Genomic DNA, 16565 nt, shown 5'->3' on the forward strand with positions numbered 1-16565 from the left:
CATGCTGCTACTATATTATATTACCTCACTAACATGCTGCTACTATAGTATATTACCTCACTAACATGCTGCTACTATAGTATATTACCTCTAACATGCTGCTACTATATTATATTACCTCACTAACATGCTGCTACTATAGTATATTACCTCACTAACATGCTGCTACTATAGTATATTACCTCACTAACATGCTGCTACTATATTATATTACCTCACTAACATGCTGCTACTATAGTATATTACCACACTAACATGCTGCTACTATAGTATATTACCTCTAACATGCTGCTACTATAGTATATTACCTCACTAACATGCTGCTACTATAGTATATTACCTCACTAACATGCTGCTACTATAGTATATTACCTCTAACATGCTGCTACTATAGTATATTACCTCACTAACATGCTGCTCCTATAGTATATTACCTCACTAACATGCTGCTACTATATTATATTACCTCTAACATGCTGCTACTATAGTATATTACCTCACTAACATGCTGCTACTATAGTATATTACCTCACTAACATGCTGCTACTATATTATATTACCTCACTAACATGCTGCTACTATAGTATATTACCTCACTAACATGCTGCTACTATAGTATATTACCTCTAACATGCTGCTACTATAGTATATTACCTCACTAACATGCTGCTACTATATTATATTACCTCTAACATGCTGCTACTATAGTATATTACCTCTAACATGCTGCTACTATAGTATATTACCTCACTAACATGCTGCTACTATAGTATATTACCTCACTAACATGCTGCTACTATATTATATTACCTCACTAACATGCTGCTACTATATTATATTACCTCACTAACATGCTGCTACTATAGTATATTACCTCACTAACATGCTGCTACTATAGTATATTACCTCACTAACATGCTGCTACTATAGTATATTACCTCACTAACATGCTGCTACTATAGTATATTACCTCACTAACATGCTGCTACTATAGTATATTACCACACTAACATGTTGCTACTATAGTATATTACCTCTAACATGCTGCTACTATAGTATATTACCTCACTAACATGCTGCTACTATATTATATTACCTCACTAACATGCTGCTACTATAGTATATTACCACACTAACATGCTGCTACTATAGTATATTACCTCTAACATGCTGCTACTATAGTATATTACCTCACTAACATGCTGCTACTATAGTATATTACCTCACTAACATGCTGCTACTATATTATATTACCTCTAACATGCTGCTACTATAGTATATTACCTCACTAACATGCTGCTACTATAGTATATTACCTCACTAACATGCTGCTACTATATTATATTACCTCACTAACATGCTGCTACTATAGTATATTACCTCTAACATGCTGCTACTATATTATATTACCTCACTAACATGCTGCTACTATATTATATTACCTCACTAACATGCTGCTACTATAGTATATTACCTCACTAACATGCTGCTACTATATTATATTACCTCACTAACATGCTGCTACTATAGTATATTACCCCACTAACATGCTGCTACTATAGTATATTACCTCACTAACATGCTGCTACTATATTATATTACCTCACTAACATGCTGCTACTATAGTATATTACCTCACTAACATGCTGCTACTATATTATATTACCTCACTAACATGCTGCTCCCTATATTATATTACCTCACTAACATGCTGCTACTATAGTATATTACCTCACTAACATGCTGCTACTATAGTATATTACCTCACTAACATGCTGCTACTATAGTATATTACCTCACTAACATGCTGCTACTATATTATATTACCTCACTAACATGCTGCTACTATAGTATATTACCTCACTAACATGCTGCTACTATAGTATATTACCTCACTAACATGCTGCTACTATATTATATTACCTCACTAACATGCTGCTACTATATTATATTACCTCACTAACATGCTGCTACTATAGTATATTACCTCACTAACATGCTGCTACTATAGTATATTACCTCACTAACATGCTGCTACTATATTATATTACCTCACTAACATGCTGCTACTATATTATATTACCTCACTAACATGCTGCTACTATAGTATATTACCTCACTAACATGCTGCTCCTATATTATATTACCTCACTAACATGCTGCTACTATAGTATATTACCTCACTAACATGCTGCTACTATAGTATATTACCTCACTAACATGCTGCTACTATATTATATTACCTCACTAACATGCTGCTACTATATTATATTACCTCACTAACATGCTGCTCCCTATATTATATTACCTCACTAACATGCTGCTACTATAGTATATTACCTCACTAACATGCTGCTACTATAGTATATTACCTCACTAACATGCTGCTACTATAGTATATTACCTCACTAACATGCTGCTACTATAGTATATTACCTCACTAACATGCTGCTACTATAGTATATTACCTCACTAACATGCTGCTACTATATTATATTACCTCACTAACATGCTGCTACTATAGTATATTACCTCACTAACATGTTGCTACTATAGTATATTACCTCACTAACATGCTGCTACTATATTATATTACCTCACTAACATGCTGCTACTATAGTATATTACCTCTAACATGCTGCTACTATAGTATATTACCTCACTAACATGCTGCTACTATAGTATATTACCTCACTAACATGCTGCTACTATATTATATTACCTCTAACATGCTGCTACTATATTATATTACCTCACTAACATGCTGCTACTATAGTATATTACCTCTAACATGCTGCTACTATAGTATATTACCTCACTAACATGCTGCTACTATATTATATTACCTCACTAACATGCTGCTACTATATTATATTACCTCACTAACATGCTGCTACTATATTATATTACCTCACTAACATGCTGCTACTATAGTATATTACCTCACTAACATGCTGCTACTATATTATATTACCTCACTAACATGCTGCTACTATATTATATTACCTCACTAACATGCTGCTACTATAGTATATTACCTCACTAACATGCTGCTACTATAGTATATTACCTCAATAACATGCTGCTACTATAGTATATTACCTCACTAACATGCTGCTACTATATTATATTACCTCACTAACATGCTGCTACTATAGTATATTACCTCACTAACATGCTGCTACTATAGTATATTACCTCACTAACATGCTGCTACTATATTATATTACCTCACTAACATGCTGCTACTATATTATATTACCACACTAACATGCTGCTACTATATTATATTACCTCACTAACATGCTGCTACTATATTATATTACCTCACTAACATGCTGCTACTATAGTATATTACCTCACTAACATGCTGCTACTATATTATATTACCTCACTAACATGCTGCTACTATAGTATATTACCTCACTAACATGCTGCTACTATATTATATTACCTCACTAACATGCTGCTACTATAGTATATTACCTCACTAACATGCTGCTACTATATTATATTACCTCACTAACATGCTGCTACTATAGTATATTACCTCACTAACATGCTGCTACTATATTATATTACCTCACTAACATGCTGCTACTATATTATATTACCTCACTAACATGCTGCTACTATAGTATATTACCTCACTAACATGCTGCTACTATATTATATTACCTCACTAACATGCTGCTACTATATTATATTACCTCACTAACATGCTACTACTATATTATATTACCTCACTAACATGCTGCTACTATAGTATATTACCTCACTAACATGCTGCTACTATAGTATATTACCTCACTAACATGTTGCTACTATATTATATTACCCCTAACATGCTGCTACTATAGTATATTACCTCACTAACATGCTGCTACTATATTATATTACCTCACTAACATGTTGCTACTATATTATATTACCCCTAACATGCTGCTACTATATTATATTACCTCTAACATGCTGCTACTATATTATATTACCTCACTAACATGCTGCTACTATAGTATATTACCTCACTAACATGCTGCTACTATATTATATTACCTCACTAACATGCTGCTACTATATTATATTACCTTACTAACATGCTGCTACTATAGTATATTACCTCACTAACATGCTGCTACTATATTATATTACCTCACTAACATGCTGCTACTATATTATATTACCTCTCTAACATGCTGCTACTATAGTATATTACCTCACTAACATGCTGCTCCTATAGTATATTACCTCACTAACATGCTGCTACTATAGTATATTACCTCACTAACATGCTACTACTATAGTATATTACCTCACTAACATGCTGCTACTATAGTATATTACCTCACTAACATGCTGCTCCTATATTATATTACCTCACTAACATGCTGCTACTATATTATATTACCTCACTAACATGCTGCTCCTATATTATATTACCTCACTAACATGCTGCTACTATATTATATTACCTCACTAACATGCTGCTACTATAGTATATTACCTCACTAACATGCTGCTACTATAGTATATTACCTCTAACATGCTGCTACTATATTATATTACCTCACTAACATGCTGCTACTATAGTATATTACCTCACTAACATGCTGCTACTATATTATATTACCTCTCTAACATGCTGCTACTATAGTATATTACCTCTAACATGCTGCTACTATATTATATTACCTCTCTAACATGCTGCTACTATAGTATATTACCTCTAACATGCTGCTACTATATTATATTACCTCACTAACATGCTGCTACTATAGTATATTACCTCACTAACATGCTGCTACTATATTATATTACCTCACTAACATGCTGCTACTATAGTATATTACCTCACTAACATGCTGCTACTATAGTATATTACCTCACTAACATGCTGCTACTATAGTATATTACCTCACTAACATGCTGCTACTATAGTATATTACCTCTAACATGCTGCTACTATAGTATATTACCTCACTAACATGCTGCTACTATATTATATTACCTCACTAACATGCTGCTACTATATTATATTACCTCTCTAACATGCTGCTACTATAGTATATTACCTCTAACATGCTGCTACTATAGTATATTACCTCACTAACATGCTGCTACTATAGTATATTACCTCACTAACATGCTGCTACTATAGTATATTACCTCACTAACATGTTGCTACTATATTATATTACCTCACTAACATGCTGCTACTATATTATATTACCTCACTAACATGCTGCTACTATAGTATATTACCTCACTAACATGCTGCTACTATAGTATATTACCTCACTAACATGCCGCTACTATAGTATATTACCTCACTAACATGCTGCTACTATAGTATATTACCTCACTAACATGCTGCTACTATAGTATATTACCTCACTAACATGCTGCTACTATATTATATTACCTCACTAACATGCTGCTACTATATTATATTACCTCACTAACATAATGCTACTATAGTATATTACCTCACTAACATGCTGCTCCTATAGTATATTACCTCACTAACATGCTGCTACTATAGTATATTACCTCACTAACATGCTGCTACTATAGTATATTACCTCACTAACATGCTGCTACTATATTATATTACCTCACTAACATGCTGCTACTATATTATATTACCTCACTAACATAATGCTACTATAGTATATTACCTCACTAACATGCTGCTACTATAGTATATTACCTCACTAACATGCTGCTACTATAGTATATTACCTCACTAACATGCTGCTACTATAGTATATTACCTCACTAACATGCTGCTACTATATTATATTACCTCACTAACATGCTGCTACTATAGTATATTACCTCACTAACATGCTGCTACTATAGTATATTACCTCAATAACATGCTGCTACTATAGTATATTACCTCACTAACATGCTGCTACTATAGTATATTACCTCACTAACATGCTGCTACTATAGTATATTACCTCACTAACATGCTGCTACTATAGTATATTACCTCACTAACATGCTGCTACTATAGTATATTACCTCACTAACATGCTGCTACTATAGTATATTACCTCACTAACATGCCGCTACTATAGTATATTACCTCACTAACATGCTGCTACTATAGTATATTACCTCACTAACATGCTGCTACTATAGTATATTACCTCACTAACATGCTGCTACTATATTATATTACCTCACTAACATGCTGCTACTATATTATATTACCTCACTAACATAATGCTACTATAGTATATTACCTCACTAACATGCTGCTACTATAGTATATTACCTCACTAACATGCTGCTACTATAGTATATTACCTCACTAACATGCTGCTACTATATTATATTACCTCACTAACATGCTGCTACTATATTATATTACCTCACTAACATGCTGCTACTATATTATATTACCTCACTAACATGCTGCTACTATATTATATTACCTCACTAACATAATGCTACTATAGTATATTACCTCACTAACATGCTGCTACTATAGTATATTACCTCACTAACATGCTGCTACTATATTATATTACCTCACTAACATGCTGCTACTATATTATATTACCTCACTAACATAATGCTACTATAGTATATTACCTCACTAACATGCTGCTACTATAGTATATTACCTCACTAACATGCTGCTACTATAGTATATTACCTCACTAACATGCTGCTACTATAGTATATTACCTCACTAACATGCTGCTACTATAGTATATTACCTCACTAACATGCTGCTACTATATTATATTACCTCACTAACATGCTGCTCCTATAGTATATTACCTCACTAACATGCTGCTCCTATAGTATATTACCTCACTAACATGCTGCTACTATAGTATATTACCTCACTAACATGCTGCTACTATATTATATTACCTCACTAACATGCTGCTACTATAGTATATTACCTCACTAACATGCTGCTACTATATTATATTACCTCACTAACATAATGCTACTATAGTATATTACCTCACTAACATGCTGCTACTATAGTATATTACCTCACTAACATGCTGCTACTATATTATATTACCTCACTAACATGCTGCTACTATATTATATTACCTCACTAACATGCTGCTCCTATATTATATTACCTCACTAACATGCTGCTACTATAGTATATTACCTCACTAACATGCTGCTACTATAGTATATTACCTCACTAACATGCTGCTACTATATTATATTACCTCACTAACATGCTGCTCCTATATTATATTACCTCACTAACATGCTGCTACTATATTATATTACTATATTATATTACCTCTAACATGCTGCTACTATAGTATATTACCTCACTAACATGCTGCTACTATATTATATTACCTCACTAACATGCTGCTACTATAGTATATTACCTCACTAACATGCTGCTACTATATTATATTACCTCTAACATGCTGCTACTATAGTATATTACCTCACTAACATGCTGCTATTGTCACACTGATCTGTTTCACCTGTCATTTTGCTTGTCTTCACCCCCCTTCCAGGTGTCTCCCATCTTCCTCATTATCCCCAGTGTATTTATACCTGTGTTCTCTGTTTGTCTGTTGGCAGTTCGTCTTGTCTTGTCAGGTCTTACCAGCATGTTTTCCCATCTCCCTGCCTTCTCAAGTTCTGTTCCCTTGTTTACCCGGTTCTGACCATTCTGCCTGCCCTGACCCTGAGCCTGCCTGCCGTTCTGTACCTGCCTGACTCTGACCCGTTTACGAACCTCTACAATATTATATTACCTTGCTAACGTGCTGCTACAATAGGGTACAATCATACACCAAGGGACTTACTGTACTAAATATGACCTGCTACATTACCATTGAAAACAATACATTACAATACAAAACAACACTGTACAATATAAAATAATACATTGCAATACATTACAATATAATACAATACATTACAATACATTACAATACAATACATTACAATATAATACAATATAAAACCATATATTACAATGCAATACAATACAAAATAATACATTGCAATACAATACATCAAAATACAATATACAATACATTACAGACACATTACAATACATTACAATACAATACAATATATTACATTACAATACATTACAATACATTACAATACATTACAATACAATACAATATATTACATTACAATACATTACAATACAATACAATATAATACATTACAATACATTACAACACAAAATAATACATTACATTACAATACAATACAATACATTACAATACATTACATTACATTACAATACATTACAATACATTACATTACAATACATTACATTACATTACAATACATTACAATACATTACATTACAATACATTACAATACATTACAATACATTACAATACATTACATTACAATACAATACATTACAATACATTACATTACAATACATTACATTACAATACATTACAATACATTGTAATACAATACAATACATTGGTATACATTAAAATACAATACAAAATAATAAAATAGAAAACAATAAAATACATTACACCAAGGGATTGTAGCTACTAAATAGATTAAGTAGGAATAGTTGCTGTTATACAATGTATATTATTATAATGTAATATTGCCCTAGGCTGCCTGTCCATCTGTGAAACAACACATTGAAATAATATTATATATTCTAGCTGTGTGTGTGTGTGTGTGCGTTTCCCAAGGAAACGGAAAAACACACAAACACACGGTTGATATTTGATGGTGCGTGACATTGAAAAGGCTTCAGACATTTACCCTTATCCAGGGCAATAGAAAAAGGGAGTGCTGGATGGAGGGAGAGAGGTAAAGAGAGAGAACAGAAACGCTTTCTGGTTCCAGGAGGGGTGGTCAGCTCTCTCTCTCTCTCTCTCTCTCTCTCTCTCTCTCTGTCCCTCTCTCTCTGTCTCTCTCTCTCTCTCTCTCTCTCTCTCTCTCTCTCTCTCTCTCTCTCTCTCTCTGTCTCTCTCTCTGTCTCTCTCTCTCTCTCTCTCTCTCTCTCTCTCTCTCTCTCTCTCTCTGTCCCTCTCTCTCTCTCTCTCTCTCTCTCTCTCTCTCTCTCTCTCTCTCTCTCTCTCTCTCTCTCTCTCTCTCTCTCTCTCTGTCCCTCTCTCTCTCTCTCTCTGTCTCTCTCTCTCTCTCTCTCTGTCTCTCTCTCTCTCTCTGTCTGTCTCTCTCTCTCTGTCTCTCTCTCTCTGTCTCTCTCTCTCTCTCTCTCTCTCTCTCTCTCTCTCTGTCCCTCTCTCTCTCTCTCTCTGTCTCTCTGTCTCTCTCTCTCTCTCTCTCTCTCTCTCTCTCTCTCTCTCTCTCCTCTCCCCCATCTATCTTTTCTCGCTCCCCCTCTCTCTTTTCTCTCTCTCCCCCTCCCCCAACTCTCTCTCTCCCCCTCCCCCAACTCTCTCTCTCCCCCTCCCCCAACTCTCTCTCTCCCCCTCCCCCAACTCTCTCTCTCTCTCTCCCTCCCCCAACTCTCTCTCTCTCCCTCCCCCAACTCTCTCTCTCTCTCTCTCTCCCTCCCCCAACTCTCTCTCTCTCCCTCCCCCAACTCTCTCTCTCTCCCTCCCCCAACTCTCTCTCTCTCCCTCCCCCAACTCTCTCTCTCTCCCTCCCCCAACTCTCTCTCTCCCCCTCCCCCAACTCTCTCTCTCCCCCTCCCCCAACTCTCTCTCTCTCCCTCCCCCAACTCTCTCTCTCTCCCTCCCCCAACTATCTCTCTCTCCCTCCCCCAACTCTCTCTCTCTCCCTCCCCCAACTCTCTCTCTCTCCCTCCCCCAACTCTCTCTCAACATATATATATAAATACATATGGAACTGTCCATGGTGTTAAATCTGTTATATAAATCTATTGGGGTGACTCTCTCTCTCTCCCTCCCCCAACTCTCTCTCTCTCTCTCTCCCTCCCCCAACTCTCTCTCTCTCCCTCCCCCAACTCTCTCTCTCTCCCTCCCCCAACTCTCTCTCTCTCCCTCCCCCAACTCTCTCTCTCTCCCTCCCCCAACTCTCTCTCAACATATATATATAAATACATATGGAACTGTCCATGGTGTTAAATCTGTTATATAAATATATTGGGGTGACTCTCTCTCTCTCTCTCCCCCAACTCTCTCTCTCTCGCTCCCCCAACTCTCTCTCTCTCGCTCCCCCAACTCTCTCTCTCTCCCTCCCCCAACTCTCTCTCTCTCCCTCCCCCAACTCTCTCTCTCTCCCTCCCCCAACTCTCTCTCTCTCCCTCCCCCAACTCTCTCTCTCCCTCCCCCAACTCTCTCTCAACATATATATATAAATGGTGTTAAATCTGTTATATAAATCTATTGGGGTGACGCAGATTTTTAAGGGTTGCTTAGCGTGTACCACTTCCTGATTTTGCCCATACCAGGCGTGAACTTGGGATCTGTGCCTCACAAACACGGGTGACCGCCCTCCTCAAGCCCTGGCTATGTGGATATTCCACAAAAAAAAAACAGCCGTTTCCAGCTACAATAGTCATTTACAACATTAACAATGTCTACACTGTATTTCTGATCAATTTGATGTTATTTTAATGGACACTAACATTTTAATGGACAAAAAAAATGTGCTTTTCTTTCAAAAACAAGGACATTTCTCTTAGTGACCCCGAACTTTTGAACGGTAGTGTATATGAACTCCTCAAGACATCAGTCAGGAAGTTAAAGCTTGGTCACAAATGGGTCTTTCCAAATGGACAATGACCCCAAGCCAAAGTTGTGGCAAAATGGCTTAAGGACAACAAAGCCAAGGTATTGGAGTGGCCATCACAAAGCGCTGACCTCAATCCCATAGAAAATTTGTGGGCAGAACTGAAAAAGCGTGTGTGAGCAAGAAGGCCTACACTTCTGACTCAGTTACACCAGCTCTGTCAGGAGGAATGGGCCAAAATTCACCCAACTTATTGTGGGAAGCTTGTGGAAGTCTACCTGAAACGTTTGACCCAAGTTAAACAATTTAAAGGCAATTATACCAAATACTAATTGAGTATGTAAACTTCGGACCCACTGGGAATGTGATGAAAGAAATAAAAGCTGAAATAAATAATTGTTTACTATTATTCTGACATTTCACATTCTTAAAATAAAGCGGTGATCCTTGGACCTCTCGTGGTGGGGGCTCCCATCTGATGGGTGAAATAGTGGAGGAGGAAGGCATTTAGATGGATTCTCTTCATATTTGTCCGGGAGGGACAATCGGGAATCGCTGACCAGGGCGGACTGCTGGATGAGCTGGGGTGCTGGCTCGCTGGGTCGACTGGTGGTAGAGAATCTTCAGCTAATTGGAGGTGATGCCTCTTGGGTAATGTCGAGGCGTTGAGGAACCTCATTCAAAGCCGTCCCCAGTTGCGCCAGCTAGTCGTGGTGTTGGTCGAGGTATGTGTCACTGTTCGCCGACCATTTGGGAGATGTCTTAATTACATGCTGCTTCCGTTTGTTGGGGCTATTCTGTAACGGAGACGCAGGGAGTCAGGGAAGCAGGAAGCAGTTGGTGAGTTTCCTAATAACGAACATGGAGAGATATAAAGAGGAGACTGGACGAGAAAACAGAACCAAGCCTGATGAGTGAACTTAACGATGTCATCTTTGTCCTCGAGTTCGGGGAAACAGGAATCTCATAAAATATCGGTGTCCAGTTGCCAGGTGGTCTGAATATGTTGCCGTTTTTTGCTCCATAAAGTAATCCACCATGCAGTGCTTCAGCCACCATGCAGTAATCCACCATGCAGTACTTCAGCCACCATGCAGTAATCCACCATGCAGTACTTCAGCCACCATGCAGTAATCCACCATGCAGTACTTCAGCCACCATGCAGTAATCCACCATGCAGTACTTCAGCCACCATGCAGTAATCCACCATGCAGTACTTCAGCCACCATGCAGTAATCCACCATGCAGTACTTCAGCCACCATGCAGTAATCCACCATGCAGTACTTCAGCCACCATGCAGTAATCCACCATGATGTGTGCAGCCATCGTGTCTATTTCAGGTCTTCTCACTCGTGGATGGAGACAGGTCTCTGTTACCATGACGAGCAGCACTTTGGTGTGGACACCTACCTGTCTCTGTTACCATGACGAGCAGTACTTTGGTGTGGACACCTGTCTCTGTTACCATGATGAGCAGTACTATGGTGTGGACACCTTTCTCTGTTACCATGACGAGCAGTACTTTGGTGTGGACACCCACCTGTCTCTGTTACCATGACGAGCAGTAGGTTTTAACTCCTACCCTGTTCCTGGAGAGAGACCCTCCTGTAGGTTTTAACTCCAACCCTGTTCCTGGAGAGAGACCCTCCTGTAGGTTTTAACTCCAACCCTGTTCCTGGAGAGAGACCCTCCTGTAGGTTTTAACTCCAACCCTGTTCCTGGAGATCTACTCTCCTGTAGGTTTTAACTCCAACCCTGTTCCTGGAGATCTACTCTCCTGTAGGTTTTAACTCCAACCCTGTTCCTGGAGAGAGACCCTCCTGTAGGTTTTAACTCCAACCCTGTTCCTGGAGAGAGACCCTCCTGTAGGTTTTAACTCCAACCCTGTTCCTGGAGAGAGACCTTCCTGTAGGTTTTAACTCCAACCCTGTTCCTGGAGAGGCACCTTCCTGTAGGTTTTAACTCCAACCCTGTTCCTGGAGAGAGACCCTCCTGTAGGTTAACTCCAACCCTGTTCCTGGAGAGGGACACTCCTGTAGGTTTTAACTCCAACCCTGTTCCTGGAGAGAGACCCTCCTGTAGGTTTTAACTCCAACCCTGTTCCTGGAGAGAGACCCTCCTGTAGGTTTTAACTCCAACCCTGTTCCTGGAGAGGCACCCTCCTGTAGGTTTTAACTCCAACCCTGTTCCTGGAGAGAGACCCTCCTGTAGGTTTTAACTCCAACCCTGTTCCTGGAGAGGGACACTCCTGTAGGTTTTAACTCCAACCCTGTTCCTGGAGAGAGACCCTCCTGTAGGTTAACTCCAACCCTGTTCCTGGAGAGAGACCCTCCTATAGGTTTTAACTCCAACCCTGTTCCTGGAGAGAGACCCTCCTGTAGGTTTTAACTCCAACCCTGTTCCTGGAGATCTACTCTCCTGTAGGTTTTAACTCCAACCCTGTTCCTGGAGATCTACTCTCCTGTAGGTTTTAACTCCAACCCTGTTCCTGGAGAGAGACCCTCCTGTAGGTTTTAACTCCAACCCTGTTCCTGGAGAGAAACCCTCCTGTAGGTTTTAACTCCAACCCTGTTCCTGGAGAGAGACCTTCCTGTAGGTTTTAACTCCAACCCTGTTCCTGGAGAGAGACCCTCCTGTAGGTTTTAACTCCTACCCTGTTCCTGGAGAGAGACCCTCCTGTAGGTTTTAACTCCAACCCTGTTCCTGGAGAGGCACCTTCCTGTAGGTTTTAACTCCAACCCTGTTCCTGGAGAGAGACCCTCCTGTAGGTTAACTCCAACCCTGTTCCTGGAGAGGGACACTCCTGTAGGTTTTAACTCCAACCCTGTTCCTGGAGAGAGACCCTCCTGTAGGTTTTAACTCCAACCCTGTTCCTGGAGAGAGACCCTCCTGTAGGTTTTAACTCCAACCCTGTTCCTGGAGAGGCACCCTCCTGTAGGTTTTAACTCCAACCCTGTTCCTGGAGAGAGACCCTCCTGTAGGTTTTAACTCCAACCCTGTTCCTGGAGAGGGACACTCCTGTAGGTTTTAACTCCAACCCTGTTCCTGGAGAGAGACCCTCCTGTAGGTTAACTCCAACCCTGTTCCTGGAGAGAGACCCTCCTGTAGGTTAACTCCAACCCTGTTCCTGGAGAGAGACCCTCCTGTAGGTTTTAACTCCAACCCTGTTCCTGGAGAGAGACCCTCCTGTAGGTTTTAACTCCAACCCTGTTCCTAGAGAGCTACCCTCCTGTAGGTTAACTCCAACCCTGTTCCTGGAGAGAGACCCTCCTGTAGGTTAACTCCAACCCTGTTCCTGGAGAGAGACCCTCCTGTAGGTTAACTCCAACCCTGTTCCTGGAGAGAGACCCTCCCTTTAGGTTTTAACTCCAACCCTGTTCCTGGAGAGAGACCCTCCTGTAGGTTTTAACTCCAACCCTGTTCCTGGAGAGAGACCCTCCTGTAGGTTAACTCCAACCCTGTTCCTGGAGAGATACCCTCCTGTAGGTTTTAACTCCAACCCTGTTCCTGGAGAGAGACCCTCCTGTAGGTTAACTCCAACCCTGTTCCTGGAGAGAGACCCTCCTGTAGGTTTTAACTCCAACCCTGTTCCTGGAGAGATACCCTCCTGTAGGTAACTCCAACCCTGTTCCTGGAGAGAGACCCTCCTGTAGGTAACTCCAACCCTATCCTAACCCTATTTCCTATCCACCAACCGTTTGGTCCGCTTGCAGAAGATTTGTAAACCTCCCCCCTTCCTAAAGTGGTGTAGGGTTTCCTATCCACCAACCGTTTGGTCCTCTTGCAGAAGATTTGTAAACCTCCCCCTTCCTAAAGTGGTGTAGGGTTTCCTATCCACCAACCGTTTGGTCCGCTTGCAGAAGATTTGTAAACCCCCCCCCCCCCCCCCTTCCTAAAGTGGTGTAGGGTTTCCTATCCACCAACCGTTTGGTCCTCTTGCAGAAGATTTGTAAACATCCCCCCCTTCCTAAAGTGGTGTAGGGTTTCCTATCCACCAACCGTTTGGTCCTCTTGCAGAACATTTGCTGCACGTCTCCAGGAAAGACATGGTGTTAGCATTTTACACGTTTGGGCAACACGTCTTTGTTGGTAATGATATTTGGTCTGCAGAGTGGCGCAGTGGTCTGAGGAACTGCATCTCAGTGCAAGAGGCATCACTACAGACCCTGGTTTGAATCCAGCTTGCATCACATCTGGCCGTGATTGGGAGTCCCATAGGGCTGTGCACAATTGGCCAGGGGGTAAACTGGGTTTGGCCGGGATAGACCGTCATTGTAAATAAGAATCTGTTTTTAACTGACTTGTCTAGTTAAATAAAGGTTAAATTAAAAAAATTAAGTATCAACCCGAATGGGACCGGAAAGCGTATTGCTCAGGGACATTGGAAGTTGCTTTTGAGGGGAAAGATCAGGCAACAAATTGAATGGGCTAGGAGACTAGAGATGGTGTGAAAAGACTTAGGAAGGCAGTTCTTACACAGTATGAATGGCTGTGTATGGTAGATGAAGGGAAATGGCACCTCAATCACTCTCATACACAACAATACATTTACTGTCTAAGCACAACCCTGCACAACCAACCCCACCCCTTCCTCATCTCAACGTACTGTCTGTAAACCCCCCCCCCCCCTCCTCATCTCAAAGTACTGTCTGTAAACCTCCCCCCTCCTCCTCATCTCAAAGTACTGTCTGTAAACCCCCCCCCCCCCTCCTCATCTCAAAGTACTGTCTGTAAACCTCCCCCTCCTCCTCATCTCAAAGTACTGTCTGTAAACCCCCCCCCCCTCCTCATCTCAAAGTACTGTCTGTAAACCTCCCCCCCTCCTCATCTCAAAGTACTGTCTGTAAACCTCCCCCCTCCTCATCTCAACGTACTGTCTGTAAACCTCCCCCCCCTCCTCATCTCAACGTACTGTCTGTAAACCTCCCCCTTCCTCATCTCAAAGTACTGACTGTAAACCTCCCCCCCTCCTCATCTCAACATACTGTCTGTAAACCTCCCCCCCTCCTCATCTCAACGTACTGTCTGTAAACCTCCCCCTTCCTCATCTCAAAGTACTGTCTGTAAACCTCCCCCCCCTTCCTCATCTCAAAGTACTGTCTGTAACCCCCCCCCCCCCTCCTCATCTCAACGTACTGTCTGTAAACCTCCCCCCTTCCTCATCTCAAAGTACTGTCTGTAAACCTCCCCCCTCCTCATCTCAACGTACTGTCTGTAAACCTCCCCCCCTTCCTCATCTCAAAGTACTGTCTGTAAACCTCCCCCCTCCTCATCTCAACGTGCTGTCTGTAAACCTCCCCCCCTCCTCATCTCAACATACTGTCTGTAAACCTCCCCCCCCTCCTCATCTCAACGTCATCTCAACATTCATATTCACCCAGTTCAATGTAACAGTGACAGGTTTAGGTTACTGTCATTCACCCAGTTCAATGTAACAGTGACAGGTTTAGGTTACTGTCATTCATATTCACCCAGTTCACTGTAACAGTGACAGGTTTAGGTTACTGTCATTCATATTCACCCAGTTCAATGTAACAGTGACATTTTTAGTATAGTTTTATCTAAAAATAAGATATGTTAGTGTTTAACTGTTTAACCATTTTTATTTTTATGAAATGCACTGAGAAGGATGATCCTCCTCCTCTGCTAGCTAAGCATACCTAACATGCTTTCTGTTAGCTAGCTAGCTAAGCATACCTAACATGCTTTCTGTTAGCTAGCTAGCTAAGCATACCTAACATGCTTTCTGTTAGCTAGCTAGCTAAGCATACCTAACATGCTTACTGTTAGCTAGCTAGCTAAGCATACCTAACATGCTTTCTGTTAGCTAGCTAGCTAAGCATACCTAACATGCTTTCTGTTAGCTAGCTAGCTAAGCATACCTAACATGCTTTCTGTTAGCTAG

Source organism: Oncorhynchus mykiss, chromosome 4, assembly GCF_013265735.2.
Source record: "Oncorhynchus mykiss isolate Arlee chromosome 4, USDA_OmykA_1.1, whole genome shotgun sequence".
Classification (NCBI taxonomy): domain Eukaryota; kingdom Metazoa; phylum Chordata; class Actinopteri; order Salmoniformes; family Salmonidae; genus Oncorhynchus; species Oncorhynchus mykiss.